Genomic DNA, 17,500 nt, shown 5'->3' on the forward strand with positions numbered 1-17,500 from the left:
TCTAAGGTCTGCCCAAATAATGGCAAAATACTGCATGTGGGAGAAAAATAGACAAGAAACAAGTGCATAAATGTAGGTTGGCTACAACAGTCTGTTAAATGTCAAATACCTTCTCCGCTGTGAGATAAGAGAGACACACATTGGTATACACACAATCACACACACACACAAACACAGACACAGACACAGACACAGACACAGACACAGACACAGACACAGACACAGACATAGACACACATACACACACACACAAACACAAACTGAAATACATGCAATCACTTAATTATGGTGCCCAACACCTCTCCCCCCTAGTATTGCAGTATAAACACATACACACACGCTCACGCACATACACACAAATATATATATTTAGAAATAAATGTACACATTCAATCTTACAATTACATATACACCCAGACAGCAAATTAGAAAAGTAGAAAAGTATTGTGTTTGCAGATAGTGCTGAATCAAGAACATGATTGTCTGGGTGAGGTACGGTAAACTAAACCTGAATAACAATGAATAACAATGGCAGGAAACGAATGAGAGAACGAGAGAGAGAGAGAGAGAGAGAGAGAGAGAGAGCAGTAGATACAGTTAGGAGAGGAGGACAGAGAGTTAACACAAACAGCAGAAAAAGGCAGAAAAACTAAATGTGTCGTATTTTGGCAGAAATCCAGAAAAAGGAGCACTAATCCAGGCTCCGATGAATCCCATAGGGAAAGGATGGCATGGCCTTTATGAGAACAAATGTCATCTTTCAATCGAAGGACATGATAACCTTTCTTCATATAGCTCAGAAAATGGGGGGGATAATGGTGCCATTCAACAGCTTCTCTCCAATAACACTTAGCGGCACATAAACTGAGAGCAGTTAGCACGTTTATACAAATACTCATATACACAATCTCGCTCTCTGTCTCACACACACACACACAAACAAACACACACAATTCTACATAACATTCATGCTCACCCTGAAGACCTTTACTATTTTCTCCCAATCATAAACCTACAAACCCCCACATTGACACGTCCATATGCTTAGCTAATACACCCTTCTTATACATCTCACCTACAACATTCTCATGTACACACAGACACACACTCACACACATGCACGCTCCCAGCAGTGGAGCAAAGAGAGGCTCGTTGATGTGAAACATCAATTTCCAGGTTAGCTGCTCTCTGTGGCTGCAAAAGGTATCAGCAGTGGCCCACCTGTACCTGATAAACAGCTGCTGTGAGCTGATCTATCCCCACAACCCAAACAGCTCAGACAAAGCATGCACACACACACACACACAAACACACAAACACACACACACATGCACTCTCACACACACACACACACACACACACACACACACACACACACACACACATGCACTCGCACACACACACTCGCACACACACACACACACACACACACACACACACACACACACACACACACACACACACACACACACACTCGCACTCGCACACACACGCACACACATGCACTCGCACACACACACACACACACACACACACACACACACATAACACTATATGACTCCAGATGCACCCCAACAAGTGTGCATACACACACGCTCATACATACACATGAGACAAATACACACTGACATGGATGTAAGTGTGCACACACACACAACCATATGAAGACATGCCGCCTGTAGTAATAAATAAAACAGATTTCCAATTGAAGTGTATAGACAATGACATCAGCGCAATCACAATCAGAACTATCAGAACTAAGAACTTTATCATTTGCATATGGGTCCCAACAAACAAACAAACAAACAAACAAACAAACAAGTAAGTCCCATCACTGCTGACTCTTCACAGAGCCCGGAGGAGGGGGGGGGGGGGGGGGGGGGGGCAAGGATGGAAGGAAGAGAAGAATGGGGCAAACACCAACAAAAGGAAAAACACCTGCCGGTTCATTTCTCAACAGACGATAACAACAGAAGTGTGTACATGTGTGTTTCAGTGTTTTGTGTGTATGTGTGTGTGTGTGTGTGTCTGTGTGTGTATGTCGTGTCTTACTATTTTGTTTCATGTTTCAGTTAGGTGCTGGATCAAGGCTTCAGGACGTCATGGAAAGCTAAGGATTGTCACTGAACATTTTTGGTCCTTTACGGATGCCTGCAAAACAATGTGGAATCTGAAAATGCTCTGCTAAAGTGATATTTCATGGCATTTTGCAATACTCTCACAATTACAGTTAAATGGCCCATAACAGAAGAGAGTGTGCACTCACTCTCCTTTGACTGTAATTTGGAAGCTGTCATGGCTAGTGTTTTATTCGCACTCTCGTGGAACCTGTGCTGTCACATGACATCCAGTACCATTGTCCTGTAATGGAATCTTTTTTTGCTTGGTGATGCTGATGTCTAAAAGTTGTGAGAAAATGGGAGAGTGTCACCTTGGAAGACACAATTCAGGTTTGGATTCGATGATGGGGGAGAATGAGAGAGAGAGAGAGAGAGGGAGAGGGAGAGAGAGAAGATAGATGAAAGAGAGACTGGTGTGTGTGTGACAGAGGACAGATGGAGCAGAAAATATTGGGAATACATACATTTAGAACTTGGTTAAAGAGAGTTGAGAATGAAGAAGGCTTTTCTCAGAGATGTAATATAAGCAACAACAAGGATGTAGAATACCAGTACTGGTGGAAGAAGATAGGAAGAGCAAGATGAGTTAGAAAAAAGAGTGATGGAGAGAACCACAGAGGAGAAGTAAGATGGTGGGTGGGTGGGTGCTGATGGTGAAAGAAGATCAGAGAGGATGGAGGAAGAGGAGGTATCCCAGACAGAGAGAAGAATCAAGAGAAAGAGGGAAAGAGAGGGATACTGAGAAAGAGAGGAGTTGTGGAGAGGAATTGGCAGTGAAAACCAAAATACAAGGTGAGAAAGAAGGTGGGAGAAGCGCAGAGAGACGTGGCAGAGCTTTGGCAAGAGAAAGAAAGGGAGGAAGAGAGAGAGGGGGAGAAAGAGAGGGAAGGTGGGAGGGAGAGAGAGGTAGGGTGGGAGGGAGGGAGGTGAAGCATTGGTGTTGGTGTTGCCGGAGATGTTCCTGTGTGTGTGAACGGTGATGCCAGAGGGGGGTCAGGTGGGCCCACGTCCCCCCCCCCCCCCATGTGAACATTTCCACATTTCTACATCAACTCTTCTGTTCATGATAGGTGGTAACCCTTAAAGATTTGCCCCATGCTAGAGATTAGGCTATTAAAAAATAATTCCTAGGCATATCCAGCTTGTTTCCTTTTCTATCTGTAGGCTACTGAAAAACACAAAACACGCGTCACCATGATGACTGTTGACACTTTGACTTCACTTTCACTTTAAGTGGGTGGGTGAAGACAGAAGCTGCAAGTTCATTAAATGACTGCTCGGCTCATTAAAACATATTTTGTTGGATGTAGAACTAGCCTGACCCAGGGTCGCCACACGAGGAGATGAGGCTTTTAAAATATTTGCGTGTTTGTTTGAAAATAAAGGTTAACTCTTTGCCGCTTAATGACAGAGACAGTAGGATTTATTTTGTGTGAGAGGGGCAGAAAACTGGACACCAGGCACGTACACACAGGACTGGCAAGGACTTGTACAGGACTTGTATAGCCGCAGCATTCAAGCTCTCTTTTGCACCAAGATCTTTTTTTTTGTTCTTTTAAGAGCCTGTTTCATCTCTGCCAGAAGTATCCATCTCCCCTTGCGGCATCTGGGCGGAAAGTGACCACCAAAAAGAAAATACGGCTCCCGGGATTCCAGTACCACAGCACCAGCCTCCAAACAGCATAGGGTCCAACCTGCCAACGAAGCCAGCAACCAACTGGCCAGCGATCCGGTCCTGTCCACTTTGGCCTCCATCTCCAGCATAAATCCTATAGGCATCCCCACGAGGAAATATTCTGGCAAGAAAACGTCTCATTATACATCTGTCTGGAATCTCATTCCCTTAGAACCTTTCTCACTTTGCTATGCTACAGTAGATCAACCCATTGAATGTATTAAATCAGCAGGGAGAGGTGCTTGGCTCAGAGAAGCTGATATCACAGATAGCTTCAAAACTATATGCCTCTTCACCCAACTCAGTGGCATTTATTCAGGGTCAGTTGGTATGATAAATTGTATTTCGCCATAAATTATTTTGGGTCCTTACATTTTTTAATACCCATTCTGAAGCCTTTCCACTAGGTTGGATTCAACTGTAAACTGCCCTTTGTTCTCCATCTCTTGGAGGATGTCCTTGTTGTTGACTACCCTTACGCTCGACCTGGTCATTCCATTTGCACTTTAAAAGAAACCTTTCATAAACTTGGCGTTCCTCTTAGAAGAAAAAACATTAGGCCCTACTCACTGTCTAGAATTCGTAGGTATTACTCTAAATTCCGTCAAAATGCAAGCCTCTCTGCCTCCCGATAAACTAACTTGCTTCAGAGAATAAATCAGTCACTTCTCTCTGAGGTGGTCAGTCACAAGAAGAATTTTGCTATGCGCATAATACCACAAGGCCGTTCTTTTACTTCTAGGCCTAACCTCTCTAAATCTGCATGAAGTAGTCCCTCTAGATGAGGGATGCAGATCAGATTTAAAATTCTGGTCATCTTTGTTAAACAAGTGGAACAGACTGTGTAGAAACAGTTTCGTGGTATCTTTAAAAACCAATGGTTTGCTGATGTCTGGCCGAGAGAATTAGACATTTTACCAAGCAATATCAAATCCAGGGTAAGCAGTGGTCCAAGAAGAGAATCATGGTGTTTTGTGACAATGAACCCCCCATTAACATAATCAGATTGATGAGGCGTTTAACATGGTCATATGTTATGTGTAACTTCACAATCCAGGCAGTACATATTCCTGGCCCAGATAATATAATTGTTGATTGTCCCGATTAAAATGTCCGTATTTCAGACTCATATGCTCACCTGCTGCCCCCCCCCCCCCCCCCCCCCAACGTAACAGACCTAGATTAGATGATAATCTGCAACGCTACCTCAATACAGCCTCTCACTACATAAGAGCAGGTTTGGCAAAAGCTACGTTAAAAACGTATGACTCAACCTCACCTTACTTTTCATGATTTGTCAAGCTTTTTCAGTAACCATTTGTCCCAGTGAACCCAAACATAGTTTATGCCTTTATAGTCTACTGGTTTGAGTCACAGAGATGTATCTGCCAGCATCGATCAAAGCACTGGTCTCAGGAATTCAGTTTCATATGAGATGCCTGGACCCTTCAACACAGATTCTACTTGGAAATCCTTCAATCAGTCTTCTTCTCAAAGGCATTCAAAAGCAAAGTCCCTCTTTTAATGACAAACCGTTCCCTGTTACACTCCATTATTCACAACATGGTGTCTGAGTTAAGAAAGGGTTTCTTTAGCCCATTCACCTACTCCCTCCTAGGAGCAGGTTTTCTCACAGCATTCTATGGGTTTTTGAGGTGTATGGAATTGACAACTCGCACTCACACTTGCTAGATAAATCAGAATTGGGCAGTGATATTATTCAAAAATCCAACCCTCGGCAAAGAGTTATTGACGGAGTTTAGACAACCCGCCTAGGTGGAATCGTCAATCTCCGCCAGTCGTCCTAAAAATATCGTCCTCTACTCGCTTCTTAATTCTAAGGAGGAATATCCCCTTTCCTGGTCATCTAAGGGCTGCTGATTCTAATCACATTGGGAGTCACCTCTTTAACTCAACCGTGATATGCTTTCTTCAACCCTAACTAGCTGTATTTACTGCTCCCAATGGTCTTTTCTTACCACCTTTGGTGGATGGTTGTTTGAGGGGTTATTTGAAAAATAAGATAATTGTTAAGTAGTCTACTCCACAGTGTACCAATACATCATAAATGCCTATTGCACCAGACAAGAGTAGGTTCTGACTGAAATGCGGTGTGTGTGTTGTAGCTTTCTTCGGCCAGTTGTGCATTGCTGTTGTATCCTGCTGCTCAAGATCTATGATTGGGCAGTTGTGAGATTGGTTAGGTTGCTGGCTATGAGCACCTGACAGTGAGAGGATTGGCCCGCTGTGGGGAGTCCCCCACTCTTCCTGAGTTCAACTAAAATAAAAATGTAACCCTGTAATTTCTCATTCTCCTCCCTTCTGATAATCCAAAATAGTCTTGAGAAGATTAAAATCAACAATCATGTTTTTCACCAATAGCCCCTAAAGGTGAGAGCGTGGCCAAAGGAGTGAGCCAAGAGGGGAAGGGGAAACCCCTGATTGACATCTGTCGAGTGAGTTGGGCTGCAGGGCGTGGCGCACACAGTCATTTTTAGACAGTTGCTTTGTCTTTATTGTAAAAGCCCTGGAGGTCATTGGCTTTCATGACCACACTAAAGAGTGCAACGCAGATGCAACCACTGGATGGGCGGGGAAAGTGTAGAGCAGAGGCCACAGAACTTTGTATCTGGTCTTCAAGACTTTGGATTTGTGATCACCTTCTTCTCTGTATACCACTACATCTCACATCTGTCAGGTATCACTGTCAAACTGCAAAGCACATCAGTTGAGGTCATCCAGGCTTTCAGCATTATTGATAAAGTGGAGCGTTTGTATGTCCCTCTGCGGGAGCCATTGATGCAACTTTTCATACCACCTACCAACATGCAGTCAGGCTTTTATACCACCAACCAACATAAGACAGGCTTTCTGGTAAAATTGGTGTAGTTCCAAACAGTCATCCAAGGGTCACTGTCAGACAGCAGAAGAGGGCAAGTACACTTGCAGAAACTGTGGAAGAGTACTTCAAAGAGAAACATGGCAATTCCCTTGATCACATCATTCCAGAGCTTGATGCAAGATTTTCCTCACTCTCAGTGAAAGCCTGTGCTCTTCATGGGTTCATTGTATAAGCTATGTACAGAACAAAATACAGGATACTTTGGCAAGATTCTGCTGCTATGATTATAAAGCTCTCTGGTAATCTTCTTTTGAAATACATGTTTTGAGTATGATTCCATAAGACTATCTGTGGTTGCACGCACACACTAAGAAAGGTCCACGTAATGGAAAAAAAGACCCACCCCATCCACCAAGCTGGCCAGCCGGCCGACTGTGGGCAGCGGCGGAGAGGATACGGCAGGCAGAGCTGATGGATGGGCTGTTTGCGGACGCCGCTCGAGCGTGTAAACCATTATTTCCAGGAGAGAGGGAGGAGAAAAGAGGAGGAGAGAGGAGGAATGGAGGAGAGAGGGAAAGGAGGAGATGAGAAAAGAGGAGAGAAGAGGAGAGGAGAGGAGAGAAGAAAGCAAAGGTAAGGAGAAAAGAAGTAGTGATGGGATCAGGAGAAGTTGAAACGAGAATAGCACAGACAGAGAAGACGAGCTGAAATAAGGAGAGGAAAACGAAAGAAAGAAGAAAGGATGCAAGAAGAGTAGATGAGTGAAAAAAGTTCGAGAGACAAGTAAGTCCGTGAGAGTCTTGGCACGGCCTGGGTGTTAGTGTGGCACTCACGAGAGCAAACAGGAGTGCTAATTTAAAGTGACACCCGGAGGCCTTGAGCAGGTGAGATAATCCCTTCTTGACGATGATGAAGGGATCGGAGAGGGAAAGCTCTGAGGAGAAGAGGTAAAGAGTGTAGAGAGGAGAGAAAAAACACAGCAGACCAAGAAGGCCTTAGAGAGAGAGAGAGAAAGAGAAAGAGAGAGAGAGAGTGACAAATAGAGGGAAATAAGCCAATAACAGCAGCCCCACAAGTTCTTTGAGACTGGTCTTGTGAAAGGCAAGTGCGTCATATGCAGCATAACACCCACATCCATTGCAACATATGAGACCATCTCGACAGACATGTGGAAATTGGAGAGATGAGAGCATAGGAAGGAAGGCAGGGAGTCACAGAAAGAGAGAGGAGAGGAGAGGAGAGAGGAGATAAATAAACATAAACAGAAAAAGCACACTATTTTTGGAGAGGGAAAGCAATGGAGCCCATGGAGTAACTAAGATAGATGGAGGAAAAGGAAAAGGCCAAAAAACAAGAGTGAGACAGACAAAACATACAAGAGAGAGTGCAAAAGAGTGAGATAAACCAGGCAGAGAAGCAGACAGGAAACGAAGAGTGAGAGAGAGAGAGAGAGAGAGAGAGAGAGAGCGAGAGAGGGAGAGAGAGAGATTTTGACTGTAGAGTTTGTGATTTCGCTTAAGCAATACAATTTATTTTAAATGGTCATGCCAATAAATCTTATTGAATTGAACTGGGGGGGGCAGAGGGTACAGCAAGGGGGGGAGAGAGAGAGAGAGAGAGAGAGAGAGAGAGAGCGAGAGAGAGAGAGATAGAGAGAAAAAACTCAATGCACCCAAATGAGGTGTGAGCCTAGGCTATGAGCAGGCCTCTGGATTTTTAAGCTGCTCTCGGACAGTGATAAATCTTCCACTGACGACCCAGCCACTCTGGCCCCCGTCCAGCCCCCTACAACACTCATCGACAGACCTCTGCTCCCTGCCTGCTCCCTCTCTCCTCCCTCCTCCTTCTCATCCCTCACTCCATCTCTCTTATCCTCAGCTCACCCCATCCCTCTTTCCCTCTCTGAGAATATACCGTGTGCAAAACTGAGGAGAGTAGGACTCGAGACGAGATATGGGGAAGAAGGTAAGACGGATGGGGAGAGTGAGAGAAGTGTGTGTGTGAGAGAGAGAGAGAGAGAGAGACAGAGAGAGACAGAGAAGGAAGAGGCCAAGAACAGTATGGAGAGCGAGAGAAAGAGGGATTTTGGTGTTGATGACAAGCATGAGATGCAACGTGGCGCAATTCATAAGGTTTCTGGGATGCATACAGCTTAAAGAGCATGAAGATTTGCAAGGTCTCTCTCTTTTTCTCACACAATGATATATACCCTCCTACACATATCCATACGCAGATATAAACACACAAGTGACGCACACACACACATACATCCACATTGATATATATACTCAAAGAATCACACAAATGTGCCCACACACACACACACAAACACACACACACACACACACAGGTCCACAAACACACCAGGGATATAAATAAATAATTATGGGCGTAAGTGCCAACCATCAAATGTGCTGCCGGTAGTTTAACTTTCAGCCGGGCTGACAGGCGAGCAGAAAACAATAGGCTGAGGTGCTGTTTGCTGGTGGAGAACTGTAAATAAATAAATAAAATTACAGCCATTAGGCCTTCAATCTACCTGACAAGCACAGCCTCTTTCTGCCAGAAAAATGCCTTCTCTGGACACAATTAACACGAGAGGGAGAGAAAGAGAGAGAGGGATGGAGGGAGAGAGGGATGGAGAGAGTGAGGAACGGAGAGATGGGAGCTAAGTGAAGAGGATATATGGTATGTTGAGTTTTTTCTGTGGTTCAAACTGAAAAATTCAAAACCTTCTGGTGCATGTGTATCTCTGTGTGTGTGTGTGTGTGTGTGTGTGTGTGTGTGTGCGTGTGCACTCACGTGCATTTATGTGTCTATGTGCTGTGCACACATGCATGTGTGTGAGTGTGTGTGTGTGTGTGTGTGTATATATGTCTTTTTCCACCAAACCATTTAAAAGCCTCCACGCCTAAAGCTGCGGAAACCTGGGCTGTCTGAGCTTCTGTGGTTCAGCGAGCAGATTAGGCAATTACCATCTCCGGTCCCTGACTGAATAATTAACTCATCAGGACCTGACCGGGCTGAGCCGACCCAGCCCCCGCACAGACCCGGCCCCCGCATGTCCCTGCCACACCACCATTGGAGGAATTACATACCCACTCATGTCAATCATCCAAGAGGAACCAAACTGTTGCCACTTCAGCACTTACAAATCCACACTTCATTGACACACCTGTCCAAAAAAGCTATCCATTCACTCAGCCTGAAGGCAATCACGTTTTCTACCCATCCTGTGGTTAGTGGGTAATTGATTTAGCATCAGTAATTACTTCTGTTTGTTACTGTGTCACTGCTTTGTGACAGCAGACTGATGGGTCATTAGAAAGACTAGATGCATTGAAAAAAACAGATCACATTTTTCTTTTCCCGCTTTTTTGATAATGTAATTCCAAAGAAATGCTAATGTTTGTTGTGGTCTTTTGCAGAGTGCTATATCCATACTGAGTCTTTCCATTAGAATATTAGGTAACACTTTACTTGAACACAGTATCCGTAAAGCATTATAAACACATTCATAAAGGGTGATACAGTATTCATAATATTTCATAATGATTTACATAATCTATATAACTATTTATACATAGTGATGACTGAACATATGCATTATGAATACTTCTACATTTACAAATGTATTTATAATGCTTTATGGATACTGAGTTTAAGTAAAGTTAAGTAAAGGAAATCCTTCATGATGTTCAATTCATAACAGCACAAAAGGTCAGTGAGCCCATACATTTTCCACATACATGTACTGTATGTGCTCTGCTCCAACATATCCACCCACAGTGACACCTGCCCCTAGTCCTTTGGTGCTGTGATGCCCTCCACTGCAGACCGTGCTCTGGGGCTGGGTGGGTCCGCTGGGAGTGTGGAAACACGGGGAGTCACCGCGGGACATCCCTGCATAATCAGGCCGAGCGGAGGATGTGGCAGCCTGCCGTTATCAGCGCACGGAGAGGGGGAGTTTTTTTTTACGAGCTGCAGCCGCAGGGGGACTTCCTGCTCCTTAATTATTATTGAATTAAGAAAAGTGGAGGAGCTCATTAAAAGAGCCCAGTGTTTAGTTTCGCCACAGCGCAGGGAGCAGGTGTTTGACAGACTCCTTACTAAAACCACAGAAACAGGGAGTTATACTCACAAACACAAACCACACACACACACACACACACACACACACAAACAGACAAGCACAGACACACACACACACACACAGAGAGAGAGAGACAGTCACACACACACACACACACACACACGCACGCACACACACACACATACACGCACACACACACGCACGCATACACACAGACAGGCACACACACACACAACTACAAAAACAAGTTACTGTATGCTCAAGTATATTTATCTCTTCAACCCTCAAGTCTTTATCCCCATTCCATATGAGCTGAATATGTTCTGTTGAGATAATTTGTTAATATGAGATCCCTTGCATATTAAATGTGCCTCTACAATTCATCATATTTAGAACTAAAATCACATTTAATACTGTGCTGTCTCTCTGTACCTCCACACCATCTCAAGTGCAGAGCGCTCTCGAAAAAACAGACAAATAAATAAATGAGAAAAGAAAAAAAACAGGTGAAGAAAAAAACCTCACAAATCAAATCCGTACTCCTCCAACTGTCAGATTTTGCCATGCCAATGCAAAATGCCAACAGCAGTCAGGCAGGCACCTCCATATCACTCTCCAAACACTTCTCATTCACATCCGCTTCACACAGTTTTACTCCACCCCCATCAGCGCAAAGTGTTTGTTACCTGCAAAATAAGATCACAGGAGACTCGGCAGTCGCCTCGGTAATAAGGGAACTGGCAACTCGTGGATGCCATTCTATCCATTAAAAAAAGCAACCCACAGCATCCCTCTCTATTACAGTGCACTCACACACACTCGCTACGGCGCGGAGATGTGTTTTTATAATGGAGAATAACACCAGCTGTTTCAGAGGCAAAAAAAATGCCATATTACTGATACATTTGTACATGCCGGGCGAGCCGGCAAGAAAGGACCCAGCCGAGCAGGATATTAAAGTTTCATCCATAAATAAACGCGGTGTTGTGCAACTGGCTTAATTGCCAAGTAGAGAGTGATTTTAATCAGCCAGATCGGGCTAAAGTGGATTAGGAGATGAGAGTGTTTAATCAAACCCTGGGTTAATTACACATCGCATTGCCTGACACAACGAGCGCGCTTTACTTAGCCTAATAATGTGTAACCGTGGCGACCCCAGGGTGCCAGCACTGTGGCACTGGTACGCACGCACACACACACACACTGAGGACATAAACCGAGGACACACACATGAGCAGGCACGCACACACACATTCACACACACACACACCACTTTACATCATGACGATACATACACACCATCAGCTATCCCCAAACACTTTCACAGACACACACACAAATATTACCTACTTCATCAAATGTGCATTTTCATGTCATTACACACACATTACACACACTTATTCCAACATACACAGTCTATGGTGAATAGTCATAACCTGATATATTTGTATATATCAGCATATTCTCTTTTTATACTACTGATTGATTAGTATAATGAAAACATTTCTGAACCTATGTAAGCATGTAAAACTCAAACAGATACAGATGGCCTCAAACACACATACACACATGGGAAGTGGGAGCATGCAAGAGCCCAATGTGAGTAGAGACCTTGCCTCTGAGCACTGCAGGTCGTGTGGACCTGTGAGTTTAATCCTCTACAGCTGAGGAGGTGAGTGGAGGAGAAGAGAGGGCAGGATCTGCTCCTCAGATCAAATATCCATGTGCTGTTTGCCAGGGCTCCACTCCTTCATCACCCTCATAAACAAACATGGCTGACCAGGAGGGCCCAGCTGGCAGGACACAGCCTCCACTGAACCTCTGCCCAGTCTCTCTCTCTCTATTTCCCTCACTCACACACACACACACACAGACACACACACACACGGACAAGGACACTATCTCGTCCCTCTCTCCCTCCATCCCTCCCTGTCTTTCTCTCCCTCTCGTGTTAATTGTGTCCAGAGAAGGCATTTTTCTGGCAGAAAGAGGCTGTGCTTGTCAGGTAGATTGAAGGCCTAATGACTGTAATTTTATTTACAGGACACACAGACACGGACACGGAGACACGGAGACACGGAGAAACGGAGACACGGAGACACGGAGACACGGACACGGACACGGACACGGACACGGACACGGACACGGACACGGACACGGACACACGGACACACGGACACATGGACACGGACACGGACACGGACACGGAGCCACGGACACACGGACACACGGACACACGGACACACGGACACACGGACACGGACACGGACACGGACACACGGAGTCATTATCACAAACTTACCCATTACATATTCAGAATCCATTCACCTACAATGCCAGTTCTACACTTTGAGCTAAAACACTGATTATCACATTGTCCTTCGATATGGCCTGCTCTCACTAAAGGTTTTTTTGAGAGTTGCCTTGCTAACTTGAAAGATAGCCTGAGGTGTTTTGTGTCTTGGTAAAATATATCACTAAATATGACAGCTGACTCGTAGGACCTCAAAAAACAAAGCACTTCACTTTTTTTCCAAAGAGCAAGTTTTGATGTTTAATGATTTTTAGTCTTATTTGCCCTCATTCAACCATCAGTTATACAAAGCTGATACACGCGAGGAAAGCTGTTTACGGTACACATCAAGCCTTAGGGAATATTGGCATAAACGCCAACTTTTCAATGGAGACTCTTGAATTTCTTCTTGAATTTATTTTCATCATCTTCTAGGCTGTATTTTATGTATTTGAATCAACTCTGCAATGTGCTTACAACAAGGCCGAAATTAAACAAAAAGAAACAACAAATTTAACATTATCACGAGTGAATTTTCAGCATGTAAGTTGACTGTTTTACCATTTTAATACAACGATTGTCAAATCACCATGATGTTGTTACTGTGTTCTTCTGCTGTTGACATCAGCACAGCACTGTTTGAAGTATGTAGATGTCAGTTAGATGTCCACAAAATGTCAAACAATCAGCAGTCTTTGCTGACCATTACATCATAACCATCATTCAGTCTGATGCAACTGATGTGACAGTCGTGGTGGCAACTGTCACTGTGTGGCGAAGGCTGGAGGGGAAACCTGATCAGAGGGTATCAGCTCACCTGGAGGCCTGGCCGTGGACAGGCAAGACAACACCAGCAGACAGGTCAAAGTGGACACTCAGTTAATTGCTGACCAAATTGCAGCACAAGGGGCTGCTAGTAAAACTTCGAGCTGTGACCGAAATTAAATAGATAAAGATATTCAGACATAAAGATACAAAACACCATGTAAAAGTGCTTAGCTTCTATAGCATGAGCTTATAAAAGCTACCAAAAAATGTAATGCAGTTTGAATGCAGTCCATTCTGAAAATCTGACGCCCTGTAGGAAATATAAAATGAAGTAATGCTTAATAATCAATTTTTTTTTCATCAGTCAACTGACCTTTTGTCCCAAGTTTTGAAGCACTGCCTTTTTGTTAAGAATCAATAATACACGCACTTGCGTGTTCATGTAAAGGTGACTGGCAGTAGGTCTAACGAATTTCAGTGTTTGATCACTATCACGACATTCTGTGGGTCCCTGTAAGTGCTTCGGATATGCTAGGTTATTCCTTGCATTCAAACAACGAGAGAGATTACAACGATAAAGATGTCCTTGCTTTCAGCAAAGATGTATGTGATCGACAGGATCACATACATTTCACTTTCAGTGAGCTATGAGGAAAAAGTGCAGTTTAAGCATGAAGTTAGACCAACACCTGACTTAACTCTGTACCAGAAAACCAGGTATTGTACACAACTTTTCCAGCAGGACTGTATGCTTAGCATAAACTGTCTTCCTAGCAACGATTAGGTTAAGTTAGTTCAGCTAGCTCATGTTACATCTGACCAGTGGCGACTCCTATAGGACGCCAGGGGAAGCCAGACTGCCAAGAGACGCCAGACTTGGCTCATGCCCACTTGGTGTTTCTCACAATTATTATGTTTTAATTAGCCAATCAACGCTGAGTGTTATACCGCACTGACTGGACTGTGAATGAGAAAGAAATGTCCAGTGGGCATGTAGAGGACGCCTGGGAATGTTTGGAATCTATGAAAACATACAGTAAATTATCAGTGGGTGGGCAAGGACTTGGATTTTTTGTTGCAAAATGATTTTGTTAGGTTGCCATTTGAGCAACAGCTAAACATTAAAGAGAAAGGGAGGCCGACGGTAGATATTGCTTTATTGCAAAAAGTATTGCAACTATTTCTACCCAAAACTATGCTTAGGCTGCATGGTTAACTGCTGCTACCAATCTGGTTACCCTGGGGTTTGCAGATTAAACTCATTTTGTTAAGAGCAATTGACAGACACTAGAAATCAAAGTCCCACATTACATCTTGTCTTAAATTGTGGGTGCAATACATATACATCTATATAAATAATCTTTATATTCTACAGTGAAACCTACCTTGACATATTACTGTAATTAGTGAAATCAGTTAGTAAATATGTGCATACTTCTTAACAGCCTCCAAACTGGTTGCCTGTCTGCAGAACCTAGAGCTGAAATATGTTGCTGCCCTCCTCAGGAAACTGCATTTACAATTATTTAAAATGTGCCCTTTACACAGAGTAGTGTGTGGTTGAAATATTTTGTCATTTAAACAGATGAATGCGCCGAGAACATTCACAGCTAATTGACTAATTAGTCTAATTAAGTCACTTGCCAAACTGTTATTTGGAAAACATGGGCTCTCCATGGAGATTTGATGAAAAAAAAAAGACATGCAGCAGACACAGTACCCAACGACAGGGGGAAGGGAATGTATATGTGAGTGTGTGTGTGTGTGTGTGTGTGTGTGTGTGTGTGTGTGTGTGTGTGTGTGTGTGTGTGTGTGTGTAAACTAAAGTGTGCCTTTTGCCTGCCAAAGCAAATGCCCAAGTGCAAACACACTAACATGCACTCTCTCTCAGTTTCTCACAGTCACACTGGCAATCTACTCACATAACGGCAACACACAAATGCCACAACATCGCTTTCATTTCTTCATCTGCCACATTCACAAATTTCAAAACAAACACGTACACCATACACACACAAACAAGATCTCCTCCCTCTATTGCTGCCCCCTCCCTCCTTCTCTCCTTCTCTCCCTCACTTCCTCCCTCTCTCTCTCTCTCTCTCTCTCTCTCTGTCTCTCTCTGACAGCTGCTGTCCTGTGGTTGATTCAGTGGTCAGCATGAGAATGTTCTGGAAGTCCTCCTGCATGAGGACATCTGCCCGGGCCAATAAACAATAATCTTGACAAATTGGCCTCGTCCAATCACTCACCCCCCTCCCCCGCCGCCCCCTGCTGTCCACCCGGCCTCTGAACAAGCCATCAAGGGGCCTGACATGGCTGACAGACCCGTCCACCAATCAGAGCGGGGTCCTGTTGGGAAGGACGGCAGGACTTGTGCCCAGAGGACACAGAGACTGCAGCAGCAACGCCAGGAGTGTCGGGAATATCAGAAGCACCAGGAAACATCAGGAATACCTATAATGTGCTTATACAAGGGTTCTTATATGTGCTTATAAAATAAGATACAGAAAGACTAAAAGATGTGTACATTGATCTGCCAAACCAGTATATACACACTGTGGGGAGGGAGAGGGGAACCCACAGTGGTATCATTAATGCCCAGAAAGCCCAAACAAGTTTAGTGTGATGAAGAGAATGAACAGAAAAAAGCTTTAACATCAAATACCTAACTGGCAAAGCATCTTCCAGTTATGGTTCATACTACTGGTTTCTGGACTATTTTTGTTGAGTGTGTAATGCATGGAGACAATAATTTAGTCTGGAATGTGTATGTGCAATATGTGTGTGCAATGTATGGAGACAGTAATTACAACAAATACACACAAATATATATTATCATGAATGCATACATGTATACAAAAACACATATCCACACACGTACGCGCACCCATACAAAATCACACGCACACTCACAGACATACAGTAGCATACAGGCCCAGACATATTACTTGCTGCCCCTCTACTGAAAGCTCAGCGTGAGAGGAGGAAGAGCTTGAGTGAGGCGATGGTCTGGCCGCTGATAATGCCGCCCCTGCCGGGTAACCCCAGTGTGTATTTTTTTCAAATGCGATGTCCCATTAAAGCGGTGCGAGTGTGATGAAAAACCAGACACCCTCAAATTGCCCTGTCAATCAACAGCTCCCGCAAAACTGATTAAATACACAGGTGCACACTGAGGGACAGCTAACCTGACTCCGCCAGAGACGCATGCGCGCGCGCACACACACACACACACACACACACACACACACACACACACACACACACACACACACAGCTATATGAGCAAACACACAAAGACATATCAACACGGAGATATATCTATAAACCCAGAGATGCACACACTCCAACATACACACACCGCCGTATATAAACACCCCAACTACAGCTTAACCTGCAGTTGATTCTGTTTCGAACAGCACCAGGGCACAGAATGCATTATCATCAGAGTTCTCATCTCATTCTCTCAGAGCTCTTGTGTATATGTATTATTTAGTGTACTAGCAAGGAAATACATGTGTGTGTAAGTGTGTGAGAGAGTATGCACGTGTGTGTGTGTGTGTGTGTGTGTGTGTGTGTGTGTGAGAGAGAATGTGCATGTGTGTGTGTAAGTGTGTGAGAGAGAGTGTGTGTTTGCATGTGTGTGTGTAATCTCTGAGGTTATTAAACCCTTTCTCATTTTTTTTCTCTGAAGAGTGTACGTAAACAA

General features: G+C 44.0%; 1 protein-coding gene across 1 annotated transcript in view; it reads right to left on the reverse strand.

The window, feature by feature from the left end:
• The window catches only part of cdh23 (cadherin-related 23), a 197,855-nt gene that overhangs the window by 174,836 nt on the left and 5,519 nt on the right, over window positions 1-17,500 (reverse strand). The window lies entirely within an intron of this gene.

This window comes from Clupea harengus, chromosome 13 (genome assembly GCF_900700415.2).
Source record: "Clupea harengus chromosome 13, Ch_v2.0.2, whole genome shotgun sequence".
Classification (NCBI taxonomy): Eukaryota; Metazoa; Chordata; class Actinopteri; order Clupeiformes; family Clupeidae; genus Clupea; species Clupea harengus.